Raw genomic sequence first — 5,042 nt, forward strand, 5'->3', positions numbered from 1 at the left:
TGCACAGAAAAACTCGTTGTGGGATTCATAACAAGTTGCGTTCTCATTTATTCCTACTCTCGTTAGGCCCACTATCCTAAGGCCCTGTTTACACTGTTTAAAACAGTGTTTTAAAGGTGCCATAGAATGCATTTATACAATATTTTTAAATTGTTCTCTGATATCTACATAGAAGGTATATGGCATAGGAAAGGGCAAAAAATCTCCAGAAATGGTTTTACAGGTCCATTTACAACCCTAGGATTTGCCCCTACAATGAAATGCTCTGTTATTTGGAAGCTTCATGAATATTAATGAGCTCTGCTCTGATTGGCTGTTTCACAGAGCTCAATAGCTGGCACTTTTAATATGCGGTTTGTTGAATCTGCCGTTTTGAATCGCGGATATATTAGTCTGATTACTGTGATGCATGTGCTCTGTGTAAAGTTACAATGCAGAGACACAAGTACTTACCAATCAAGTTGAGCTGCTTGTCAGTGATTCTCAAGATCTGTAAATCATTCGCCAATCAGGCAGTTATTTCTCCATCATTCACCATCATCAGCGCACTCATCTCTCTGTTTATGTGGTAAGTGAAATCCTATGTATAGCAATGTAACAGGCTAGCGCTAGCATTAAGCTAACCGTGTCCCTTGAGTGACTGCCTTGTTTAACTGATGTGCTGACGTTACTGATGATTGGGCGATGCAAATGTTGGAGGCGTAACTATTAACGATCCCGGGGAAGTTGTGTAACAGACCTGTTATGTTGGAATTGACCTATTTTTCGGTGGTCTTTTGCAAATACTAGATTTATATAAGGAGGAGGAAACGATAGTGTTTGAGACTCATGGTATGTCATGTCCATGTACTGAACTGTTGTTATTTAACTATGCCAAGGTAAATTCAGTTTTCCATTCTATGGCACCTTTAAAATGAAAACGATCCTCGTCTACACTGGCGTTTTCACTGCGTTTCAGAAACTATCTGTCCACACTACACAACCGAAAACACATATCACATGACCATTCATAATGAGCATGATGTTATTGCTTACATGGTTGTCAAGGATACATAGAGCAAACGTGGGCAGCCACACCATCATTTTGAAAAGTCTCCATTTTGGTCTGTTTACACTGAAACACAACCCCAGAGTTTTCAAACTAAAAAGGGTTCTGCAGCGTTACCGAAAGTCTCCATTTTCGATGGTCGAAAACTCCGGAGTTGTGTAAACCACAGGTGTAACCGTAGCAAACGTTATGCGTTTCAAAGTGAAAACACACTAGTGTAAACATAGCCTAATGTTGATCCGGATTATATTCTAAGGCCCTGTTTACACTAGTGCGTTTTTGTTTTAAAACAGCGTTTTATTATTATTATTTTTTTTTATTAGAATATGCAAGATGTACATAAATTGGGATCACAAACAGGGAAAGCAAACAAACAAACAAACAAACAAAAAAAAACAAAAACAAAAACAAAAAAAAACAGACAGGCGAAACAAAACCAATACAGTCAGGAACTAACAGATGCGTGCGTTTGTGTGTGTGCATGTGTGCATGTGCATGTAAAGGTAACTGGGTGGACATGTCACAGTACATACTTTGGAAAACATACAAATAAACATACATACATAAACATGTATAAGTCAGTACGTGAAAACAAATAACAGATATAAATAAAACATAAAATATAAATATAAAGAAATCAATCAGTGGTAAGGAGTGACTACTAATACTACAGCTACTACAACGTCTACTACTACAACTACTACTTCAACAACCACAACTACCTACTACAATCTCTGTTTCTACAATAACTGCTACAACTACTACACCCACAACTACTACTACAATTTCTACTACTACGATAACTGCTACTACTACTACATCAGCAACTTGAATAATGATAATGGTATAAATACTTGATAATAATGATAATAAGATAACAGGAGGACAAATCAGAACAGTAATAATAGTAATGATAACAAAAGTATAATAAGTAACATAAGTAATAATATTAATGATAGTAATGAAGAGGTGAGGGGAGGTTGGGAAATCAGGAAGAGGACAAATAATAATAATAATAATAATTAAAAGAAAAGGAAAGAGTAGAAAAAAAGAAGAAAGAAAAAAAAGGAGGCAATAGAAAAAAGGAACCTTTTTCTGTTCCTTTTTTCTAAAACAGCGTTTTAAAATGAACACGATCCTCATCTACACTGGCGTTTTTTAACTACGTTTCAGAAACAATCTTCGTTAACACTACACAACCGAAAACGCATGTCACATGAACATTCATAATGAGCATGATGTTATTGTTTACAAGGTAGTCAAGGATAAGTAGCAGGAATGTGGGCAGCCACACCAGTGTTTTCAAAAGTCTCAATTTTGGTCCGTTTACAGTAAAACGCAAACCCAGAGTTACTAACTGTGCGTTCACACCGCCGCCGGAGAGAGCGTCAAAATTCGCTCTGGCTGCCCTGCCAGCAACGCTGTAGAAAGATTCATTGACGCTCTGATGATCGAACGCTTGGTCTTGTATTTAAAGCGGCCGCAAAGCAAACAAGCATGTCGATCTTGTGCAGACTGACCACAAGTAGGGTGTAAGTTAACCTCATTAAATATTTGAAACGTGAAAATAAGAAATTGAATTTAATTGTAGTTACATGTTTGCTAACGAAAAAAACCAATTAAAAGCCATTTGTGTGGTGTGGCTTTTGTGTTCAAGTGCTAGTCTAATTTCAACATAATAGGAGACATTTACAGTACTAGCATTGGTATTTAATTAACATTAACATGAATTTGTGTGCGGCCTACATTGCAAACCGTCTTGGTTGCAATTAGTCAAATCGGTGTTGTTTTGAGCAAATGAATTGCATTCCCGCTGAAAACAGGGACACGTCGTAGATTATGGGGAAACCCGCCACAGCAACATTTAACTTCTCCTCCATTTTCCTTGGGAACTAATGTGGTCAGAACCAAAGTTTACAGGACTGCGTTCTTTGGAAACCTCTAAAGCGGTGAACTTCTACATTCCGATTGGTTGCCGCCGAGCTAGGGGTGGGCGATATGGTAAAAATATCATATCACGATTTTTTCAAGAAATATCACGATTTACGATTTTATCACGATTCTTTGTCATGTTGGTTTTACTTTTTTACAAGTTGTCTGAGTAGTACAGCCAAATTAATTTTTCTATTTTAAAACCAAAACCTTACAAGGTAACAAAATATAAAATAAAAAGAATGGCAGATATTTAAGCCAAAGTGGGCGAAGACAAAAAATCTTTGTCATTATTTTCTTTGTTTTTAAAAAATAAGAACAAAGATAAGCTACATGTTACAAATACACATACTATACAAATAAAACAAACAGTGCTTTAATTTTCAGGTACAGTCCATGTATTTATCAGTAGCATTCAAGAAATTTAATTAACAAATATAAAAATAAAACACTATATACATTATATACATAAATTATACATAGAAGCAACATTTAAAGCAACTGTATTGAAGTTCTTCAGTCAAGAGCAGTGAGTGATTTTCCTTTGTGTTTTGTTTTATTAGTGTATCATCACCCAAAAATGACAATTCTGTGATCATTTACTCACTCTCGCATTTTTTAAAGCATAAAACATGCTGAACATCAAACTTATTTTGAATAATGTGGGTAACCAAACAGTTGCTGGGTCCCCAGTTACTTCCATATATTTTATTTATTTATTTTAAGTCAGTAGGGACCAGCTACTGTTACCCACATTCTTCAAAATATCTTCTTTTGTGTTAAGCACAAGAAAAAAAAATTAATAGAGATTTAGGACATGTGAGTGACAACATTTTTGGGTGTACTGTCCCTTTAATGACGATCGACAGCATGTTTAGCTCTGTCGCAGAGCTGCACGCATCTATACAGACGCGCATCCGTTTTTCTCTTAACTGTTTACTTTCACTTTAGACAACCGACTGTGTTTATATGTAATCCTTGCGTGTTTTTGACAGTATAAGCAAATTAAACGCCAAAGATAGCTCAGTTTAGTAATCAGGTGCTGTTTGACAGGCTTTTAGCGCACGTGCTTCAGGTTTACGCGCTCATGAAGCGCATGCCAGAACAGCGCGCGGACCAAATGGCGTTATTTTACCGGCAAGACTTTGAAGCACATTCAAATAATGTACTTTTGTGATCGCGAATATGAATAAGTGCAGTGTCCCGTGAGTGAATGTACAGTATATTAAGACGGAGGCACACTGTAGCACGATACTACGATATTTATTCAAAAGCAGATCGTGGAGACATTTTAATCGTCCACGATCAAAAATCGTCATATCGCACACCCCTACGCCGAGCCGCGTCATGGCTCATTACCGTAAAGTTGATCTGACTTCAACTCTCCCCGACGCCCACACCGTCCAAAAAGCATCACACCGCTCTCGCCGGAGCTCGCCGCCAGCTCACATTAAAAATGAATGACTTCCGGCCACTTTGATGCTCTCGCCGGTGGCGGTGTGAACGCACAGTAAAACGGGGTCAAACTAAAACAGGGTTTTTGAAAGTCTCCGTTTTTGTAAAGTGTAGTGTAAACTACAGGTGTAACCACAGTAAAAATGTATACGTTTTAAAAAGAAAATGCACTAGTCTAAACATAGCTTAATGTTGATCCGGATTAAATTCAAAAGCCCAGTTTACACTAGTGCGTTTTCGTTTTAAAACGGCGTTTTAAGAGAAGTAACTGTAATCAAATTTACTGTTATTCCTGGGGGAATACTGGAATTTCTTTTCTTACTTTGCAATTTAATGGTTACTTTTCTTACATGAGCCTATCAAATGAGACGCAATAAATGAGTATGATGTAATTATTTACAAAGTTATCAATGATCTGCAGAGAAAATGTGGGCATCCACGCCATTGTTTTCATCTCTGTTTTGGTCCATTTACACTGGAACCCCGGAGCTTTAAAATAAGACAGGGTCTGCAGCGTTTTCGTAAGTCTCTGTTTTCTTGTGTATTATGTGGTTATGTGTAAAAATTAGGGGTGGGCATAGATTAATTTTTTTAATCTAGATTAATC

Source organism: Garra rufa, chromosome 16, assembly GCF_049309525.1.
Source record: "Garra rufa chromosome 16, GarRuf1.0, whole genome shotgun sequence".
In the NCBI taxonomy this organism is placed as follows: domain Eukaryota; kingdom Metazoa; phylum Chordata; class Actinopteri; order Cypriniformes; family Cyprinidae; genus Garra; species Garra rufa.